General features: G+C 26.8%; 1 protein-coding gene across 3 annotated transcripts in view; it reads left to right on the top strand.

The window, feature by feature from the left end:
* The window catches only part of LOC100572872 (probable G-protein coupled receptor No18), a 120047-nt gene that overhangs the window by 61282 nt on the left and 33329 nt on the right, over positions 1 to 25436 (top strand). The gene's annotated exons all lie outside the window — the stretch shown is intronic.

Raw genomic sequence — 25436 nt, 5'->3', positions numbered from 1 at the left:
TTATAGTGATGGTAAAATATTTAATCGATTTGTAATTTTTACCTTCGGTATACTAATTAGAGTTTTGATTGTCATTGAAACAAAAAACGATCTAACCAATAGGAGCATGTGTTCTACGAGCGTATATCTTTAAATGGTTCCTTGGTGTTTATTAGAGCTTTTAGTTTTTGACCCAATATTCAATTGCATAATAATGATATATTATATTTACCGTACCTCCTAAATGTAGTAAAGTATTCATTTTAGTTTAAGTCGTCCTCCATAGAGTTAGGCTTTGAAATTTGTGTTAGATATTTTGAAACGAACTGTTTATATGCAGGCACCTTACGTCACATGGGAAAGTATTCATTTCTATTAAGTTTTATTTTTATTTCTATGCTCGTAAGTGCTCTATCCAAAGGGCATTTTTGTTTATTATATCTTTTTTTTTCAATTATGGTATGTATTCGTCTAACCAATGTTACATTAATTAATAACGCTCTACATGACAAGTATATAAATGGTTTACTTTACCGACCGTTGCAGCTGTGAAATGTTGTTCGAAACCAAATTAAAACGAAATAAGCAAATGAGACTACAAAATAACTATAAACGACATAAAAGTTATACACAATCGATACATTTTATCTGATGTAGGTAAGCGTCACACGATCTGCAGAAATGGAATTTCTTTCCATTTAACTTACAGTTGTGTACCTATTTACCAGAATAAAAATAATAATATGAATATCTATTAACTATCAAATTGCCAGGTGCCTATAATTACGGTGTACAACGTTTACTTTAAATTGATATTACCACCCGTCCACCCATGCGGATTTTCAATTCAAGACTTTTTTCAGGTAGGTACATATTATAATATTTTAAAAACAACAAAAATAATAGACTGCTATTTGTTATTCATATTTGTAAAGAATTAGAGACAGCGGTAACTTATTAAGCTGACCATGTGTTTTTTTTTTAATGATAAATATATAATTTGTTACGTGTAATGTATGATACGGAACAAAGGCACAATATTATAATAATGTTATCCACATACTTGTTTGCGTCGTTTTATTTTCACACTTCAAAAATATTATTTCAGTAATGTCTATTTAAAAAAAAAAAGTATTGTGTTGTTTTAATATCAGATATATATGTTCGATATTTTTTAATGTATAAAAATTCATTTGTATGTATTGTATATTTACCTCTTTAATTACCTACTACAAGCTATTTTGACATTATATATAACAAATGAACGGTGTCCGGACAAAAGGGAATAAGTATAAAAACACGGTTTTGACAAAACTACAATAAACTGTTCCTAATTGTACAATGACTGATAATTTATTCATTTTTTCTCATAGGTTTTACAAAAAAATTAACCTACAATTCGTAACATTTTTTTAATGTCAATATCGATGCGGTTTATAATAATCTACAAGAATATTCAATAAAAAAAAAAAAAAAAATAGTAAAAATGGACTTATTCCCTTTTTCCCGAGCACCGGCCAAACTTTTTCAGTTGAAAATGTTCTAAAGAAGTTTTTTGATGTGACTGCAGTGGTTTTATTTAAAATTATGCAAACTTATTAAAAATAAGATGCGAAAATTCTGTGGAAGACGTAGAAATCTTCTTTTAATTGTAATGTCTAACAAATAAATTTATAACACCGGACCGAAACGTAAATGTAAATTTAAAAACTAACTGCTTTTGAAACAAAACCAAAGCAACGTTATCAAAGTAAATTGGAGAAACTTGGTTAATTAGGTTAGGATTGAATTGATATAATATCATTAAAATACTTATGCCGTATTCGATATTGTAATAACGCCGTGAACTAATTGCCAAATTCGTTAGTTGGATAGTGATCCGATGTTTGTACCTACCGTAGCAATTGGAGAATATATGTATATAACCATCCTATATGAAACGATTTTATATTATAAGACATATTCTGGTTACGTAGTGTTTTATGAATATTCATATTTATATAGTACTTTTTGATATATTACAGTCAATTTATTTACGAGTGCACTCGTCGTAACGCGCTAGTCTATATTACGTCTTTCATAGGATTTGGGTATATATATATATATATATATATATATACTGTAAACCAACCATTCACGGCCATGATGGGATGACCCATCTGACATTAACCCCGATGGTATAATGCGTTTACGTAATGAAAACAACGCCAAGTAAAACATACAAATTTCAAATTAAAACAAAATAGAAAATACTTTTTAATAGCCTTGAAAAAAAAAAAGAAATAGAAAAAGAACCGTAACGTCCGGAACGTTAAAGGCACGATTTGAATTTTATATTAAAAACAAATATGTATACCAACTTACAAACGCGTAATAAATTACCATTGTAAAAAAAAAAAAAAACCATTTTAAATACCTTTTCTTAATTTGCAAAGGGACCACATTTCAGTTAATTTTTTACATGCTGAGCTTAGCTATTGATGTATTTTATTATAAAAACTATTATGATTAAATAGAAATAAACAATACTTCACAGATATGAAATCTATGCACAAGGAGGTAAATAATTGTTTCATAATAATTTTAATAGAATTTACATTTAACAGATTTATAATACTGTGAATAGCGTATTATTATTGTAGTCGTAACACAAAATAATACATTTTCTTAGGTAGGTATTTTATATTTTTATTAAATTTAATAGCACTTTAGCATAATTTAAGAGGTAAGGGAAATATACTTCCCTGTGTTAATATAACATAGTATTGGGATAAAATATCTTCTATTTAAAATATCCAATCAAAATAATATTCAAATAAAAAAAATATAAAAAATATCCTGTTTAAAAAGAGAATATTAGTAATAGTGAAATCATTTATAGGTATAGTTCAATCACATTAAAAAAAACATTTAATTTGTTAATGATTGATTTATGAAATATATAAAATTGTTATGTGAGTTATTAATATATTTATGTTTACTATTTTTATAATTATCCATATCATACTATTGACAATCATACTCAAATATTATATTATTATTATATCAAAAATGCTACTATTTTTTGAACCAATTATTTTTTATTTTTTTTTTTTTTTAGATATTTTGATTGTTGGTTAGCTTAACTCTGGAATGTCTAGATTCCAATTATTGAGGGAATGAATAAAACTTTAATAAATACAATGAATATTCTAAAAATTCTTAAAATATTTCAATACACCTTTTTAAAATTTGTAAAATATTATATAAAAATTATTTGTACTCATAAAAAATGTTAAGTCTAAACTACAAGCCAGAAATAATTATCTACATAATTATGTTCAGAACTTTACTGTCCGCGCAAATCAGCCAAACATCATCAGGTCGCTTAATATATAAATTTTATTTATTTTAAATGTTCTTTTTGAGTTCCCATTTTATTTTATTTTTCTACAATTCAATAGTACTGAGTAATAATATTATACAACAAAATGCTTAAAAATTACTTTCATTTAATTCTTCCAGTATCGTATGAACATTTTCAACCCTCCACCCCCTCCCCCACCCTTTTGAATATAACATTAAATACCTACATTAAATCTTTCATGTTTTTAACTGGACAAGTATGCAAAAATAATAATATTATATTAGGACTAGTTAACGCACTTGTAATAAATCTCTAATTTCATTTAAGTGTCTAATAATATTATACTACCAATCTTTACATTATAATATACGTCTTAATTATATAAAAAATAAAACTTTTAAATTATATTTATGAACCCTAACACGAGTGAATGATCATATCATACTCTAGGAGTCTAAGCAATATAATTGTGTGATTCAAAATATTTATATGAGTCGTGAGAATTGCATTATGTTTGATACTAGTGCATGTTTAATATAATAAAAACATGTTAAATATAAAAATTATAATATAAATATATTTTCATATAGTCACGAGATGCAAATTATAAATAACGTTCAGCATCTGAAATGGTTAGCAATAAAAATCTCTACAATAATATTATTTATAACAATGAAAAAGTGGATAGGTGGGTATAATTTTATAGGTTAGGTAGGTTTATACGTAATTATTAGGGTTATAATATATATGAATTGGTATGTTTTTTAATGGTTCTTTTATACATTTGGTTACCTAGTTATGTCCATGAACCACATCATACTGATACGAAAGAAATATTTTTTGTTATGTATATTTTCGCATATTTGAAATATAATGCATATTATTGCTTTTTTTAAACTACGAGTATAAACACGGAAAACGTATGTTGTGTAGTATATTTAAACTAAAGTAATGTATGAGCTAGATTTTGCGTATTTCTCGTATTACTATAATGCTAGTTTTAATTTAATAAAATCAGTGATTTTAGCTTTGACAAAATAAATTAAAATCTGTTAAAAATAATATGGGTTAATTTGAGACTAAGACTAACAACAATAATGTTCAGCTTACATATAAAGTAACTTTTGTTTTCTCATTAAATTAATTTTAAAGTTGGAAGATATCTCCTTAACTTAATGATAGTTTAGAAATTATTTATATTTTATTATATTCTTATTGCATATTATTTTACTTATTTATACAGCATATAAATCCTAAACCCAGTTATTATATTTATACGCCTAAGAAACTTAATTTTAAAAACACAACTTATACTTAATGTGATACTAAACTGTTGTGTGAACCTAATGATGATTTTGATGATTTGTATCAAACCGGTTTTAAAGGAAAATATCGGTATGCGAATGCGCAATATACTTTCAAATTTTACATTACGCAACGTAACCCATATGGAATACAATTTCCGGAAATAAATCGTAAAAATACATAAGGAAGTAAATTTAATATTATTATTTTCTTTATATACTTACAATGTTTAAAACTTGAAAACGAAATTCGTTACTATACTTTCACTTAAAAAAAAATAAGTGAAATCAAAAGTCTGAACGGTTTTTTAGAAAGCGACCATCTGTTACATCAACATAATGAATCATTTTATAATAACTTAATTTTATGATATAATATTTATAAAGAATTTTTATTCATACGCTACGCCTACTATATTATCTTAATATATATATATATATATATATATATATATTTCTTCTGTCAGTGTGTAAGTATTCAAATTCCTCCTAAACAGCTGCACCGATTTTGATGAAATTTTTTGTGCGTGGTTGAGTGGTTTGGATTTACAATTGGACGAGGTAGGCTCAACCCGGAGGTGTGCTCAAACAGGGATTTTGAGATTTAGGATGGACATTTTGTTTATAAAATTAATGATTGCTATTGGTTATAGGAGAAATAATTATTAGAAATAAGTATTAATTTATTATTAGTTTCAATTGGTTATTACTTATTATTATTATTATTATTATTATTATTATTATTATTGCTATCGAGTTTTCGCAAATTGCTTTCCAAGGTAACTGAGTTGCACTTATAGCAGGTGGATTGTCTACTTGATTTGCTGTCACATATTGTCCGGGGTGGCTGAGTCGCAATTAGTGCAGCAATTAGTTACACCCAAAAGGAGTTGAAAAATCACAATTTTTAAGAGTTGTCATTTTTTTACGGGCAACAAAGTGCTCGGGATCAGCTAGTACCTATATATAATATATTAATATATATGTACAATGTACATTTATAAATGATAAAATTTTATTTATTTAAAAAATGAATGCTATATTTTTACGCAATATTGAAATTAATACAACAATAATTTTATTATGGTACTTACATATCGTTTTTGTTTAAGAGTTGTGATACATATTGGCACATCACACATAATCAAATGATATAAAAAAAAAAAATAGTCGTTTACCTACTGCATGTTAGCCGAAGTCTGAATTATAAACATACGTCTAAAATCATTGTGTTGATCATATTAATACATTTCTTTTTATTTATCATTAATTTAATGTTTATTAAAAATGTAGTTTCCTTGTATGTAGCTTGACAATATTTTATTTTACTATAGACAATATGTTGAAACAGTATATTAATCTGATGGATACAAAAATCTACATTCGGTGATTATTATAGTAAATTTATGATCACTCGTCTTTCCTTAAGTTAGCATAAATAATATGTATAATATTCTCCCCGAAAATATATTTTCATTCACCAATGTTGTTCCGTTATTCTCGTAAAGTTGTCGCCCAAGTAATTTATAACAATTTTCTTATTACATTTTTATAGAGAGGTCTATTTTTTAATTTACTCGACTGATATTCGTATTGTATATTTTAGTTAGCCAAATGACAAATTCAAACATTCATATGATAATAGTTTTTAAAGGCATTTTGATTAATATTATCCTTTTATGTATATGCCTATTAATTGTATTGTTGTTTACATATTGTTCAATTGTTACTCAAAACTATAATATGCAAGTTTAGACTTGAAAAACTTATACCAATTTTTAGTCAGAAATTTAATAAGAGGTCCGAGAAATTGTGTTTCAAATTTTCCAGGATGAAAATTCGTTGAGTATATTTTAAGCTTATTTTAAGTTAGGTAGAAAATACTTGACTATACCTACCTATATGTATATTATTTTTGCAGTTTTATTGTTTTCTATTTTTTGTGTTTAAAAATAATAGAAAAATATGACCGGTCAAAATATACAGCTTATAAAATGAGTTAAATCAATAAAAACAGTGTTTAATATACTTACGGTCAGTTTTTCAATCAATTTTATTCATCGAATAAACTTAAGCTATTTTTTTTTATATCGGAATTAAGTTTTACTAAATGAATAAATTACAAATAACTTATTCGGTACTTTTTATACCGAATAAGAGCTTATCCTGGCTATGACTAACAATTAATAATTTATAATATCAATAATTACAATATTTAGAATCAATGATAATAGTTTGTATTAATATTATTTGAATTTATTAGGTACGTCTTTACTCTTTTTTCTGTATTTCTGTTCAAGTTCAATGGAATCATAAGGCAAACATACTGTTTATTCGTATAGGTTCAACAAGACAAAATTAGTAACTTAGGAATAGTTTCTGTAAAATAAGCATGAATGACTGACACTGAAATTGTTTTTAAAATAAAAATTAATAAAATTAATCCATAATATAGTCTATACACGTTATATATTGTCAAATAAAATTTGTACATAAAATGAGCCTACTACATACGTATATTATTCTGTAAACATACTTAGGTACCTATGAATAATAATGTATGTGTTTATTATAAGCTGTGTTTAGTTATAATAAAATATTATTGTATCCGTTACCTAATGTAACCATTTAATATTATTTGGTAATATCTCTATGGATTTCAAATGAAGATCGGTAAGGCCGTAAGGCACTTACTTGTATAGTGTTAATTTCATAGTTTTTACTTTGATTAATAATTATTAATTGTTATAAATCATAATATTATAATATAAAAAATAATCAAGAACACGTTTTGACGTTTTGTATTTAATATAGATATTAGATAGGTAATAATCATAGAAAATAAATTATGATTTGGAAAGTATTTGATCAAAGTAACCAGATAAATATTATTATGTTTCGTGCTTAAAATTTCAGATTCGGTACATATTATTATAGATTATAAAAATAATTCTTTATAACTAATACCTAAAAACTTTATATAATATTAATACTCATTACTCAGTGAATATGTGTAACTGTAGTAGACATAATAATATAATTTATTTTGGTTATAGGTACCTATTAGAAGTGTTTTTCACTTTATTTTACTTACAGCATAACTTTTATCATTTGGCTCATGTATATAATATATTAGACATTTAGCTGCATTTGACATTTTCAAATAGGTATTAAAAGTATCTTAACGTGAACTTTATTTCATGGTAAACCTTTTGTAAATAAACATAATATAGGTATCGAACTGCCGACTATAAACACCGACTCACTGTGTTATTTTAAAATTTAACGTGCTATATGTTAGATAATAATTATTATTTATGTAATATTATATATTTGATTAAGCGTGTTTTATAGTTACTCATCTTCATACAAATGATAAATATTATAAGTTATTTGACATTAATGATTTAATTTATCATAATTATGATGCCTAAATTATCATTCTGCCATCACCTGCAGAAGTAGCCACAATAACTAATCTGCATCAACAACTAAAAATGAATTCGTTATTGCATTACTAGGTACTAAATTATTATAGCTATATTTCATAAATAAACTGGTACCAGTTATTACTGATATTTTAACAATAGTATCATTGATAGGTATCATAATAATATCATAGCCATATTATGGTATAATCATAATGGTAAAAATTCGAAAACACTCATGTGAAGACATTTCATATTGTCTCTTTCTAACTTTATCTACAGACGAGTTGGAAGAGCTGTTAACTAATATCATTAACCATATTAGTTTATTAAACCGTCAATAATACACTTATTTATTTAAATAGGTGCGTTCATAGTTAATGTTATTAATTTACACACACTACTACACTCTTTTGTACTACATTTAAGTGTAAACCGTATTTCGTAAATACTCTCCAAAAAAAAATGAACCATGTTACAAAACTCCACAGGTAGTAATATTGTTTTTTACTAGGTAGGGGAAAATCAGGTGTGATGAAAAAAAAATGTAACTTAACTGAGTTATTTCAAATTATTGAATTAAAAGTTAATAATTTTACTCAGTTTTTTGTTTATTTAACTAAACGAATTAAAACTAATCATTACTTGTACTGCCCTAATAAATTGAGCAATAAATTGGACAAATATTGAAATTATAATTTTGTATCAGTTCTTGTGAAAATTCAATACTTCATTACTACGGTATCACAATTAATAGCATAGGTATTCGAAATACAAGCAATACAATATATGTATCACTAATATCAAATCGATTATTAGTTATGTTTTGTGATGACAGACACAAAAAAAAATAAAAATCTTACATCATTGTAAAATCAATACATTCATCGTTCCACTCAGAATCTAAAATATTATTTAAAAAATGCATGAAATGTTAAGACTTAAGACTAGTGTAATAGTGTCAATAATTTATTACGAACAATTTATTTCTACAAAAATACAAAATAAACATTTTATGAGCGGCAGTGGTAAAAGCAAAAAAATTAATTTTCTTGAGAACACTGCAAAAAACGTCTTTATCATAAAGTATTTAATTAAAAATGTTTATGTTGAATTAAAATAATTTAATTTTAATCATAATTGTCCATTAGTCGTTTAATTGCTTAGGTGTATAATTTAGACATTCAGAAAATAGGTATATTACATTTTTATCTTACCATTCTTATCGGAAAGAAAATTAACATTAAAATGTCATTTTTATTCTCTAAAAGGAAAATTATAAAATATAATTTCAATTTGGAATCAATTATATATTTACTCTTTTTAAATCGAATAACTTATAAGTCAGTCACTAAAGAGATACAAAGGAAAAAAGTAACGTAAAAACAAAATCAATGATGGAAAATTGAAAGTCAAATTTACACATTGAACAAAGAATATCTTACTACTAAAAACATTTTATTGTACTTTTATGTTATTTTCCAAAGGTACAAATGTTCATTTTCGATGTGATACAAAAACCGTCGTAAATATGTTCCCTAGAGAGCCATTCAACTTCTGATTTATGACAGAATGATATTTTTAGGTTTTCGAAAATGCTATGAATGTCATTTCTGTTTTAAGTATAAATTATGTATTAATTTGCATGAATGCAATATTGAGCTAAATTGTACTTGTGAAGTAGTCAATGGTCAATTGCATAATATAATAAATTGTCCGTAAACGTCATAATTTTTTAAAATTTTTTTTTTCCTGTTATACAAGAATATTATGGTATCTTGATTGAAGAGTTATTTTAATTTTACTGTCTCGAGTTATTAAGTTTCTAAACAAAATATTTTTTAAAAACATGTTTGTATTATATACTTCAATCATACATACAACAGTGTTATCAGTGCTTTTTAAATACCTACTCTTCCCAGGATCTTTAACTATAAATTGTATTGTCTAAAATATGTTTTTAGGTGTTTATGACAAGGGAATTTCTCTACATACATAGTTTAAGAAGATGCGTTTTTTTGTTTATTTTAGATGATTATCATTGACAAAATGTTTTCAAAAAAGGTTAATGTAGATTATGATCGTTAGTAAAAGGCTCTTAAACGAGTTATTTTGTCGTTATAATTTCTCGCTGAATTTGATTTAATGTACCGAGGACTTCAGGAGTGAATTTTAACACAGACACCGTTATAACAATTTAACCGCAAATATTATACTAACGATCGTTAAAAAACATATTACCGAGATCAAAGTATATGTTGATCCATCATAACGTAATTGTCGATCATCACAAGAAAATTTACATTTCATATCAGCTATAATAATTAATAGGTCACATAATATACAATTTAAATTAACATTTTGAGTGAAGCATTGATCGTTTATAAAACGATGTGCCTTTTTTGATTGTTAGTAAATAAATACAATTTATGTAAAAACATAATATAATATAATATGCTGTACGATTATGGACATTTAAAAGTTTAAAAAAATATTATAGCACTCTAGAGGTTTATTATTTATCGTAAGTTATCATATTTTCCTAAAAAATTATACATCGCTAATATACTCGTTTATCACCGTGGTGAGATTTATAGCATACCAATAATGTACACATCTTAACATATTATAAAATAAAGTCCCTTTTTCTGCATGCTTAGATCTTTAAAACTATAGAACGGATTTTTATGTGGTTTTTTTTTAATCGATAGAGTTATTCAATAGGAAGGTTTATATGTATATAACATGTATAATATAGTAGAGAAACACTGCTCCCTTTTTTGTATGTACGAGCATATCTCGAAAAAAAATTCTACTAATTTTAATACGGTTTTCACTAATACATCAGCCAAGTCACGAGGAAGGTTTTAATGTATAATAATTTTCCTTGGTGAAAATGTCATTGAACTCCTCCTAAACCACTGGACAATTTTTGTGTGTTTTTGAGTGAGACCCTGAATGGTTTAAATTCACAATTAGACCCAGTTGATTCACCCTGGAGAGGTGCTCAAACAGGTATTTTGAGATTTACGATAGAAATTTTTGTTTATAAATGGTTGCTATTGGTTAATGGTTATAGGAGAAATAATGAAACTGAAAATTGGAGCGTGTATACAGCTTGATTTTTCAACTTATAAAGGCTCTAGATAGGTAAAGGGTAGGCCACACATGATTTTTTTTAGCATACAAAAAAAGAAATTTTTTTTGTCAATCTAAAAGGTTGTAATTTGTTACATATTATATTGATAGTATAATTACCTAGAAGAAATATGGTATTTGTAGAAATATATTTATTACAAATTCAAATATTTGGCCTGGACAACGTCGGACGGGACAGCTGGTTTATAATATACTAATATTATGGTAAATGATAACCCATTATGGTAATAGTTCAAAAATAAATTATAATTATCAATTTAACGTTCAATGTATGTACATTGTACGGTTAAATTACAACTCAATTTATATTTTATTCAATATTGATAAATAAAAACAATATTACACATTTTTTTTTAGGTATTTTATTTATATTTCATATAAATCAGTATTTATACATTATTTAAATAAATTTAATATGGTATTTTTTTTTTTTTAATTAGGGCTAAGGCTTCAACTACTAAGGTCATTAGCCTGTGGTACTGTAGGGGAGGGTAATATAGATTTGTTTACACGTATGTGTTAGATTTGGCAGAATTTTTGAGTTGGGCACCCGTAGGTACCTGCAATGCCCGGGTGGGGGATGGTGGCATTTGTTCTCCGGACACTTTGACTTGCCCGAAGAAAAGTGCCGCCCGAAGCCGAGGATCGAACCAGCGCGTAGCAGCCGACGCCTTAGACCACTCGGCCACTCCGCCCCCCGTATGGTATTTTATTTATATTAATATCAGAACTCCGATTTATCTAAATCTATCTTGAGTAGGTATTAAAATAATTATTACCTACTACATTTTTGATTTTTTTGCTTATGATAATTTTCTATAGATGTAAAAATATGTCCTCCAGCCAAAAAACATGCAAATATAATACAAGGTTCCTCATAAAGTATAATTATTGTAATTAAAATAAAACTTGAACGTCATTCCACAAATAATTTGATGGGCGCTTGGAGTTTAAATTTTCATGGAACTGAATATTAACGCGTATAACGCGATTTCTCATCATACGATTTTCTTGTTTTGTTATATTTTATTTTGTACCATATTTCCTTTTGGCTTATTTTTGTTGTATAAAATATACGATGAAGCAATGAAAGTATATTAACCGATGTATAATTTAGTCAAACATTTCATAGCATTTCAAAAAAGCTAAGTACACCACCACTGTCGTATGCAATGATTTATCATTGAATTCTAACACATGATGCATTACTGCAGTGACTTACTCAATGACAAGATTAAGCACAGTGGTTACTTACTTACTTATTTGTTTAGTATTTTCGTATTTTGTTTTGAATAAATCGATAATATTTAGCTCAAATTTTTGCTCGTTTGGATAAGATTTTCAGATAAGATCTTCAGACTTCAAACCAACAATCACTAATCGATGTCATGTACAATTATTAATAATAAGAAATATCTTCTTTTAAATATAAAATAATAATTACACTATAGTTTCGTTAAAAGGTCTCTGAAAGGGTAACATTTTTCAAATTCAGACCCCCTCCTACAATACAATAATATTTGAATAATTAGTATTTTTTTTTCCTCAAACCGTCGTAGTTTAATTTTCTATAAATTGTCAATAATTGTCCTTTCCATGTGATTGACATGTCTGTTACTATTCGAGTTCACTATGCCAAAACTAATCTTTCATATAGTTTCATTAGCTTTTTCGCTTTTTAAGTATTTTTTTTTTTTTTAGCAAACACGTCAATCCCGATTTGTATTTCTTTTTCTTTTTTCCTCATTTCAATCCATCCATCATTCTGTACAATTTGGTGAAACAGAAATATATTATAGTAATGCGTTATCCACGTTTCATCGTATAATATTTATCCTTCAATCTCGTATCTTCTCAATGTATCATGTTTTTTTTTTTATCTGAATTAAATTATTTTCTGTTTTTTCAACCTATTATTTTCTCAAATTAATTGTAATTCAATAAGTTGTGCGTGCAATATAAAAATCGTTGACAATATAATATATATAATAAATATGAGTAGGTATATACTTATATAGTTCTACTATTATTATTTTATTTATGCTTTTATACCTACAAGTTGGAAAGAAATTCCCATACCAAGTTCAATAAATTGTTTTGTCATTGTCCTAATAGAATGAGCAAAAATAAATTAATGTTATATTACAGTAAAAACTTAAGATAAAATATATTTTCAAGTTACATTCTTTCGTAATTCAAATTAAAACCGTAATTGTCTAAGATGTAAGACTGTAAGTATACGTCCTTTATAGCTTTCTATAATTCTACCTAAATGACATATTCAATTTTGGTAGTAGGTTCCCTCACTATGACATAATATAAAAATAATTTTAATGAATATATTAATTTAATTATTTATCTTTATGGTAATCAGTAAAAAATTTATAATACATCATAATATTATTAATGATAACTAATTATACTGAATAATGATTAAATGAACAATAGATTTTTGAATGACTTCATATATTACTCAAGTCTCCTCGATAAAATTAAATAAAATTAAGCATTATAAAATATTATGTAATTATAATTAAAAGATCTTTATACATGATAGTAGTTGAATCAATGAATTCATTTTTGAAATATTGAAGGTTCGATGATTGTAACACCTTTTTAGTAGTTGTAGTTAAATAGATTGGTTTTATTTTATAACTTGTGTATTTAGCAAAAAACAATTCTACGAATCGATAACAGAAAAGTACTAAGTCGTTTAAGGGTGATACACAATATAATTTAATAACGAAATAAACCTATTTTTTTGACAATTTATCATAATATTATGTATTTTTTAGATTCTGAGAGTAGCGAATGAATATATTGTGTTAATAATGATGTGTGTATTTTTTTCTGCCCGTCTTCGACATTTGGGGTATTAGAAATGATCCGATTTTTGACATCAACATCTTTTCTGATAGAAAAAATATATATAGTTGGTACTTTTTTTTCATATTAAATAACCATTTGTTAAAAGAATATAATTACAGTTTATAGTAGGTATTCTGTAAATATTTTGGTTTATTTTGGTATATTGTAAGAGGTAAAAATTGAAGTTTCCCAGTAGTTTTGGAAAGCGTCAAGAAAAACAAAAAAAAAGGTGAATAATTTGGTAATTTTTACACAAAACCAATTTTTGAGAAAATTAATTAAATTTTTTTGATGTAACTCAAAAACTGATGGACTCTTGACATTTTCTCCAAATATTTGAATTAGAATTTTCCATGAATGGTAATATTTTTGAAATATTTTGAAAAAATATGTTATATATTACGACGACATACTGGGCAACTATTGTACAGCAGAGTGGTACACCCATTTGTCCACCTTTTTTTAATTAAACTTTTTTTTTTTAAAAGAACAACATGAAAAATATTTGAAATTATATATAAACACCTGAATAAATATGCTCATATTTTAAATGAAAATGTTGATGAAGATTCCAATTCACCTGAACAATATTAATTGGTTCCTGAAATATATAAAAATTATAGAATTATTTTATCTTTCTCATCTACCTCCTACATATAGTATTTATCTGTGGAGTCTAAAATTGTTCAGCACTATTCACTGTATCTGGTCAGATTTAGCATAAGAATAATAACTTGATTTGTAGATTTTTCTCCATTATTAGAAGTTTGTATTGATCTGGAAACAAACCTCATTGTGATGTGCATTTTTATTTTTTTATATAAATATACGGTATATTTAATATACACACAATTTTAATAATATTGATATAATATCGAATCAAAATGTATTTAAATTTATAATCTAAATCAAATATATATATTTAATTTAAAATCAAAAGCAGTGAGATAATTGTGTTATAAAATAAAACAATAAGTATATTTTATATATGTAGGTACATTGTATCGTTATTGTGATATTGGGAAGAAAACAAAAACAAAAAATATGTGTTAGTATAATATTAATTAATTATTTTACACAATATGTAGCAAACCTAATTTACATGAATTGACATGAGAATAAATGTTGTTATGATGTAGCATATAGATAGTACCTATTATTCCGTAATCCGTAGAATGGTGTAAACTTGGTTAGTGGTAGTAGCTTGAAATTAATCTAAAAAAAATATTGTGACTAAATACATTGTTAATATTGCGTATGAAGAAACTTATAAGAAACCTTGTAAAAAATAAATTGTCTTGTCTTTAAAATAAATGATTTATCAACAGAAAAATAATTTACAAATTTAGTATTGAAACAATTTTTATTTTAATTAGCTTAGTTTTATTCATGAAAAATTACAATCTATACAAGACAAGTGCCTATAATAGGCACTTGAGTAACTTAGTTATAATTAATTTACAATATTGAAAAAAAAACATAGAAGGAAGTCTTACTGTAAGACTCTTACAGTTGAAACACCCGATGATTTTAAATTATTTAAATGTTAAACGTTCAAGTATTGTTTTAGTTTTCATTACAATAGGTACTAATTGTAATTTTCATACTGCAGCAGCAGTATAGTATAAAAGTTGTGAAGTAATATAACTGAAAATGATTATAACTCATAGCTACCTATAACATAACTATAATATTACTCTTATATCTGTGTCGTTTTTGTGATATTGCAACTGTGTGATAATCTATTGTTGTATTTGATAACGTCTATTATTTGAAATTGCATTGTCATAATTATGAGTTAACTCATAGAGAATATATTTTTGCTGATTCTAATAAAAGAAAATGTTGATCATGTTTCGAATAAAGAAGAAACATTGTTATCATCATACTCCAATTATTTGTTAGTTTGAATGTATGAGCCTTTATACATCTTGTTTGCAAAAAATAAATTGGACATCGTGAGACGTCTAACGCGGGTCGTTGCTTATTGCCGTGTGGGACACGCGCGGCCGTCGTGGAGAAACAACCCTACGATGACGCCCTTAATGGCTGTAGTTGCCTGCGACATCGATACGACTCGTCTGAAATTTTTCAATATCCGTTTGAACTTATCACACAAAGTGACAAGTTGGATATACATCTGTCGATGGCCCTCCAAATACCTCTCACATGACTGTCAACATTTAGGTATGGTCCACGTGTTGATAAAATAATGATATTCTATGTAAATGTGTAAAAATTAATATTCTCAGCGATTATTTGGTCTGCGAACTTAAAAAATTGAAAATTGTTCAAAGGTAAAAAAACTCACATTTATCTAAAAATATAACGTATTTATGTGTAATAAAATATAAATTAATACAATGTCTTCTTTTCCTAATACTTATCAGTTATCGTAAATTGTATACATTTTTATAGGGTAGTGTCACAACATTACGTCATTTAATAATAAAAATGAATAATTGCTGTAAAAAAGACTGACGAGGGAGCTTGCATTAAATTTTCGACATTTTGGTAATAAACTCAAAATTGTTTTTAAACAACAAAATATTTTACAACTTTTATGATTTTAAGGGTTTCGTTAAAGTTTTAATAATTGTATGTAAAAAAATTGTGTTTATGTTTTTACGATTTTTATTTTATTTTGTAAGAACAACTTATGAAGAACCTATTGTATGCCATTCTTAAGCTGTGGGGCCGATAAGATAACAACTTAATAAAAAAAAAACCAACAATGAAAAAATATTTAAGAAGCAAAAATATAATAGTATAATAAAACTATATTATGTTGAGAAAATGCTAATTTAAATATTGAGACCACTCTCATTGTTTAATAGAATGAAGCAAATTGTCTGTTCCATAAGTTATGTCGGACAAAAAAAAAGATACGTCGTAAAACCTCGATAAGTTCTTCACTTCGCTTAGCATACAAAAGTTTATTATAACGATTCAAACATGAAGGACAAAAACAAAATTTCAATAATAATCTGTAGTGATATTGCACAATATTATTATACATGGTAATTCTCCAGGCATACTCACCCCATTTTATCTTTAATAATGCATTTATCTAAATTCTGATTTTTTGAATTATTATATAATATAGGTACTCAAGTTTTTTACAAATTATTGAATTTGTTCGTATTATTAAAGGCTTAAGAAGACGAGTGTCCTGTGGGAGATCGAACTCCCTTTTTACTGTACATTATTAAGTGGATGGTTTTTTTGAAAACGTTGATGTATCTAATTCAAAATTCGAATGAGTAGTTCTTAGTTATTAAAAGGTATGTACTAAGGATAATAGTCCTTTGAAATGGTTTTACAAAAATAAAAATAAATTCAAGTAAAATTGGATCTAGTGTTTATTATACCTGGACTATTTTTACAAACTATTAATTTTGATAACTAAATTAAATAATTAAAAACAACTCGTACGAATTTTGATTCTAATACGTTAACATTTTTAGAAAAATTATTCACAGTACCTATAGTTTACAGTTGAATAAGTGTGTTCTCATTTAAAAAACGGAAGTTTGTACCTTTATAGGACACTCCTTAAGTAGTACAAAAAATCTCAAGAATTTTAAAATATGGTCTTAAATAATTAAAACTATTTCTGTGCTAATGACCAAGTAGTCGAAGCGAAAATTGTATAAATTTCAAGAACAAAAAAAAAAACTATTTCTAATTAATTTACCCTAACTATTAAGATACCTAGTAAGTTATTCGATTCATTTATAATTTATTGTATTCAGTATTCACTGTTTAGTTGGTTTACATATTCTATTATTTATTAGAATAAATTTTAATGCATGGATTAGGTACATATTCCATGAACAATGAGACATACTACATACATTATAAATTATAATAAATGTACGTTTCTAATAATTATGGCGTCTAAACTCTAAATATTGAATAATTTAATATTTCATAAATAGCTTATATTGTCATTAAAACACAGCGTACGCTAATGCATAAACATAGCTAGGATTATCGTCATTGGTTGTTACTTATTAACGATTTTACTTTTGGTATCAACGTTTAATAATATTCTTCTTATGATTATTAAATATCAAGGATTATAATATTATGTTTGCCACATACTATATAGTATATACAATAAGGCCATAGATTACACTTACAGATGATGTAAAGTCTGTTTACCAAAGGGCCGTATTTATTGTGTGTTCACAAAATAACTTTACTATGTTGGTGTCACAGTTAAAATTTATTAAAGTTGATAAACAGAAACGGCTTGTATGATGTCGATGGAAGGGACTGACGTAAAGTTGGCGATATGAAATAATAATCCCTTTCGAAGTACCAGTGAAAACTTTACATGATCCGTCTATTATACATGTATGGTATACATAATACTTAAGATCCTCCGCTTAGACAAACATCCGGATTTTGGAATAATACCTATACACTAATGAAATACTCAATACGGAGGTAAAGACCACAGCAGAATAACATATTATAGTTGTTGAATCCACTACAATACGTAAATACGATTCAGTGTAAGACGCTGTTTTAACGTTTAATTTTTTTACGACAAAACTTTGCAGGAATACGGTGTAAAATCCTCTCATTTAAATATTGAGTTATAAAATAATAGAGTTGATAATTTTCATGCTCAAAGTTTCAACTAAACAATATATCAAATTTGCTAAAAGCACAGTCTTTTTAGTTAAACAAATGTGCTATAAGTTTCTACGGTCCACGGAAGAGCAGCTGTTTGTATAGGTTAGAGAAGTTTAAATTAAACGTTTATTGTTAAACCATTTAATCGAGTACCCTGCTATATATAATTATAATGTTTTGATATTTTTATACATAATTGAACAGTAAAATAATAATATATAATTAAAATTAACCATGAAGAAAATAACTCAGTACCTACCTACCACATACGATGATAATTTGTGCATTCTATAAATCAGAACATTGTATTGCTGTTAAGTCTTAACTCATGATTCATACAATATGTAAATATCGTAAATATCTTACAAAAAGTATTAAATACATTTTTACGACAAGTTTGAGAATCGCCCTATTGAGTGCTTAAATTATAATAATGATATTATTATGATGGCACAACATCGACCATGGGACTTGTTTTGAAAACTGAGATTAGGACGGTGCGTTTAACAGCTACTTTAAACGTGTTCAAATTTTTAATGAATATTGAAACACAGCGATATTTTACTGTTTAAAATCGACGTCCGAAATTCTTTGGCGACGTACAATTTTATGCACAGATGCACAGACGTGATCGATTGACGTCTTTATCGTTTGTAAATCATTGACGACGCGACGGCTAATGAATTACGAACGTTGTCGAATGACGTACACGATAGGGCGGATCATACGGGAGAAAAATACATTATTGATTTTCTGTATAACAATATTATGACAACATTGAACGGCAAGCCGTGAGACGTGAGCCTGTTTTTTAAAATTTGTTTTTCTTATAATAATGACGAGTAAGTCGCGGCATTTTAATAGGCATGTTAACGCAGCGTAAGGTAAATACGTAATTTTTTATTATTTATTTTATTACTTTTTTACCATCAACTCTGCGTTTTATCGTTGTAGGTTTGGACTTGTTAAGCCGACTGCGGCAGACGCAATATTAAACGAATAACGAGGGTTTTTATGCGATAGTCCGAATATACAACGAATTCGTTTGGCGGGCAGTGTTTTTTTTGAGGTTTTATCGTATAATATAACACCTAAAAGTTCACATCCAGTGATGGAGCCGTTGGTCTTGCAGCTTTGGGTGGTTTAAGTATTTTTGTTTTATTGAATGCGAAATAAGTACGAAAAGGATAACACATTCCAAATTCTAAAGAAGATCTTCATGCAAAAAACTGATTTAATTAGATGACCAGTTTTATAAGCATTAACATTCTAGTAGTACAACGTATTCGTTGAATTTATTCAACAATAATATGCGATTTAGAATAAAATTTATATTTTGTTCATTTCAAAATGCTGTTATGATAATAAGTAATAACAAAGAAGTTTGTGTAAAAAATTTGACATAATATGTAAGGACATTGTGTATGGTTATTGGATTGAAATCTCAAGATGGGTTAGCGCGAAAATCCTTTAATATTGTTTTTCTTATCCTAAACGCAACTTTTGTACACAAACATTTTGATGAAAAACATTTCGTGAAAATCTCATCTTAAGTAAAAACATTTTATAGTACAACAGTGAACTCAAACAGCTTGAATAAGTCAAATATGAAACACTTGTATACATTAATACCACAGTTATAACGATTTGGACTTCAAAAATTGTGAATTATCAATTTTTATTTCACGAATCTTAGTTATTAATCTTAATACCTAAGTTACTTAAAAACATTCTTGAATCTTGGACATTTATAACATACAGTTGATCCCGAGCACTTCGTTGCCAGTGAAAATAATTATAAAAAAAATTGTGATTGTTCAACTCCTTTTGGGTGTAACTTGCTGCGTTAAGTGCAACTCAGACACCTTGGTAAGCAATGTGCAAAAATTCGATTTTATTCTTGTTTGTACCTGATCTGCCCGAATTGGCAACCGAATTGGCGTTATTGGCAACCAATAATAAATAAATACTAATTTCTACCAATTATTTCTCCTATAACCAATAGCAACTATTTATAAGCAAAAATTTCTATCGAAAATCTCAAAATCCCTGTTTGAGCACCTCTCTGGGATAACCCAACTGCAGGGTCTAATTGACAATTGTTAATTTAAAACATCCGGGGACTCACTCAAAAACACATAAAAATGTCAACCCGGGGAGGGCCTAATGGGTAATCGTAAATCTAAACAATTTAAGGACCCACTCAGGCATGCACAAAAAATGTCATCAAAATCGGTGCACCCGTTTGAATACTTACACACAGACAGAAGAAATATATAGATTAATATAATCACAGAGCAATTCAAATAAGATTGAAAATTATGATTTTTTTATAATGTTTAAATAATAGTCAAATATTTTTTTAATATTTTTTTTCCTCGGACCGTTTCTTGGTAGTTATATATATTTTTCTTTTTTTTTCGTCCAAAACACCATTTATTAAATATATCAAAATATTCTATATATTATATAGGATTTCTATAGATATTAAGATTTTGAAATGTGAGTAGTTTTTCTAAAATCACTGGAATATAGGTACTTATGTCAATTTGAATAAGAGGATAAATGTTGTAAAAATTAAATAAGGTGTTTCACCTTGGTATTTTATAATTTATGTTTTTAAAATATAAGCTAAATTTATTCTTACTGTTGATTATTTTAGATTTGTATTACCAATAGAAAATCGATTATATAATTAAGATTATAATTATAAAAGATATAATTAAAATTGAATAATGACCAGTTAAAAAACGTATTGTCTAATATGGAAATAATTGCACCTAAGAGTAAAAATAAATACACTTATACGGTTATAGATGAAATAAAATGTCCACTCTCACCTACCACTAGCATGCAAATCTCCCAAGTTATGCCCAGGAATCCACCTAAAAATATGCATATGAAATTGGATTTGAGTTTCTCATTCGCTGATTCCTAAATTCGTCTCCAAGTGGTAGGTAGGTACCTACCTGATGCGATATCTGCTGATGGTTGGTCACGTGAGAAATAACAACAATAATAATATTATATTATAAAGTTGTAGCGTAAACAAACAATGATCGTGGTAATCGTAGTTAGAGTTTATGTAGTGGCTTAAAATGAGGTATATTTATATTATCCCGAACTCCGAAGAACGCCCATTTAAATTACCTTACATTAACGTGTGTACTTAACGTGATCGTCGTAATTACGTACGCTGTAATTCCCGAGTCCACTATAGTTACGCTTATACTTAATCTAGTGTCCAAGTGTGATGCGTCCACGTGTCACATAGTTCAGCATACACACATACGATATATATAATATAAATATCATATTGTTCTATTACTTATCAAGTCTCACGTCATTGTGTATTCTTATAAATTTTAATGTATATTAAACCTGCAGCGCGAAGATACATTTTATCATGTAAAAGAATATAATCACATGATATAATGATATGACAACGCAGTTACTTATATTACTAAGTATAGGTAATACTAGGGATCAAAATTTCAGAAAAAAAAACATAATTTTTTCGGGAAAATTAGGAAAATTTGGTTTTTTTTAAAAAATAGTATATTTACAATCTATACAGCAGACAAGATATAATAAGTGTGGTGACATAAACATTAGAGATAAAATAATATTAATAAGAATAGGAAGGCTCTCAGCAGTGCCACCTGACCAGAAATTGGGTTTTGTTTTTTTTTTTTTTTAGTTTTTCGTTAGTCAATTATTTTTTTATTTTTTATTTAAGCATTAAGCAGGTCTTTTGGCTATTTTCTTTTTAACCTTCTAGGAATGAGTGAGGTAGTGGATAGGTTTTTAATTAGTGGATTTGAATGAGCGCGAAGTTTTGAGTGGAATTTTATGTAATGGGATTTGGCTAAGTCGTTTAGGGTTGAAATATTAAGGTCTTTGTGGAGGTTTTTGATGGTTACATACCAAGGGGCAGAGGTCATTAAGCGTAGGCATATGGATTGGAATGTTTGCAAGGTTTTAGTGTTTGATGGCTTTGTTGGCCCTCATAATTGGAGGTTTTTTTTTTATAAAATATTATTGTATTCCGCCAATAATATTTTGTGGTTACCTACGTATTTTTCTTATAATTAATATTATCATTACTCATTTATCAACCATGCGTTGTCTGTATTTATCTACAACTTACAAGTAACATTAATTATATATCATTTGAAAATACCGGTTCAGTGGTGGATCTACGGGGGGAGGAGGTATGGGAGATAGACTGTATCATATGGCCATATTGCAATTGACCATAGACGTATTATTCTGTGATAACTGATACAACCTAGAGAGCCTAGATAATTATTATCTAGGCTCTCTAATACAACCTTCTAGCCGGCTTCCAAACATTGATATTACAATTGATTATCTATGTTTCCAAACCTTTAAGGGTCCCGGTGTCAGTTTTTCAAATTGTCCACAGTTCTATAAAATTTGAATATAGAATTTTATATTTTAGTTGCCACCTCAATTATAAGACTTTTCCACTAATCTACTACTCAATACCTATTTAGGAAGGGAGGGGGGTTTATAGGGGTGTATTATATCGAAAAAAAATAACTTTACGGGAATAACTTTCAATCTTTGTAGAATTGTCGGATTTTTGATGACTATTTTTTTATCTGAAAGAAGAAAACTTCCTACAATCTCCACATCGATCTCTGATTTTGTATTTTATTTCAAATAATTGATAAAAAAAAATTGTAAAAAAATGCTGTTTATCTTGTATTTTTTAGACATATAAAGTTTGAGAATAAAATATTGAAAAACAGAGATCGATGCGGGCTGTAGAATATTTTCCTCTAGCAATTAAAAAATAAATATTGAAATTTGGATGATTCTACAAGGCGGTATCATTATTCACGCAGTGTACTTTTGAGGACAAAATTACATCGGCACCGAGCGCCTATTAAGGTGTTAAAATGTTAAATGTTGATCGATTGAGACTTGTGCTTGTGTACATTTATACATTTGTTTAACATATTTTCTATTTTCTATTTTTATTATTTTTTTTATGTACCTAGAAGCGACTGAATGGGCTTGTCATGTTGTCTGTTTATAGGACAATACAAGTAAAACCCTATGAAGTAATTGATGCAATGGCACAGTATCATCAAGAAAATTAAATCTTGTTTTGTATATAGTAGAATAAAGCTTATATACTTGTACATAATATTATGTACGAAAATATTTTATATCCCTCTCCCCCATGAGAAAATTTTAGATCCACCACTGTACCGGTGATTTATTTTCGGGGTAACACACTCTCCCACATAAATACCTATTTGATAAGTAACTGCGTTATTTTAGAACAAATATTGAAATATCCGTTTTAATATTTTTGAAATTTTAATAAAATGGTACATTGATAACCGTATTAGGAAATGTGAAATGAAAACGATAGGTTTCCTTATTTATTTTTAAAAATGGTTTGTATAATGTATTTTACTTAGATTATTTTAATTTTTAATTTTTGATCCGTAGGTAATACTTATAATAATATGATGCAACTAGGAACTGTTTAGTTTTTAGGCATTGAATACGACGTACGCGGTTGAATAAGAATACAAAGCGAGTTACCAAAATGTGGGATTGATTATCCTTAAATTATGAATTTTTTTCAAATTCTAATTTTTGGAATATTTAAGTACTTAGGTACTTAAGAGCCATGTTCTCAATTATTTGAATTTTTATACCAATTAAGCGACATCATTTGGCGACACGAACTGCTTTTTTTCTAATGAGTACCAACCTTTTTACTATAAATAAATTGTTAAACTACGATTTTTTCAAAAATGTTGATTTATCCAAATGAAAATTCAAACTAGTAATGTCTGAATTATTATAATGTATGTATAGTGACTAGTAAAGCAGTGGTTTTCATCTTTTGTTTTACGACGACACCCTAATTTAATTTTTAATAAATGGCAACACGATTAAATCATTAAGACCAAAGAGCATTATAAATAACATTAAAATTGAACATTATATATTATACGAATATAACCACGAAACAGTCAAACGTATCAACATATTATATCCACAACTATATCCACGACTCACGAGTCTGTTTTACCGTTTCTCGTGTATGGGTATGTTGATAAATATTGATTTTTATCTTAAAAATATCATGCATTTTGTATGGGTATACACAATAAGTATTTAGTTATCGTGCAGATGATTAGAAGTTAAATGACTTATTATATTATAATGCAAACACGCAGGTTTTTAAATGTCACGAAACATTCATAAGTAATTTAATTTTTGTAAAATATAAAAAAAAAAATAATTACAATTTAAAACTACTTTGTGTCGTATTCAGACTCAAGTAGTGTATATGCTACATGTATATAATATATGCTTATATTATGAAACCTACTTAAAAATACGTTTTTGTGTAATATAATATAGTACCTTGGCAATATAAATACTTTTAACAAAGATAATCTTTATTTTTTTCATAATGATTTTTTAACTATTGCACGATATATCAAATATCCACAACTTGAAATATTATGTAGCCAAGTATAGGTACCTACTTTATGCACTGTGGTATCCATAAATTATATATTATATATACATATAAATATATGCTATATATATACTTATAATATATGTATATGATTTGTACTTTGTTTAATGGTTTAATGATATGTAACGTCCATACAATCAAAACATTTTATAAATCTATATATTAAA

Source organism: Acyrthosiphon pisum, chromosome A1, assembly GCF_005508785.2.
Source record: "Acyrthosiphon pisum isolate AL4f chromosome A1, pea_aphid_22Mar2018_4r6ur, whole genome shotgun sequence".
Taxonomy (NCBI): Eukaryota; Metazoa; Arthropoda; class Insecta; order Hemiptera; family Aphididae; genus Acyrthosiphon; species Acyrthosiphon pisum.
Note: the sequence above shows the minus strand (reverse complement) of the source record. Positions and strands in the feature narration are given on the sequence as shown.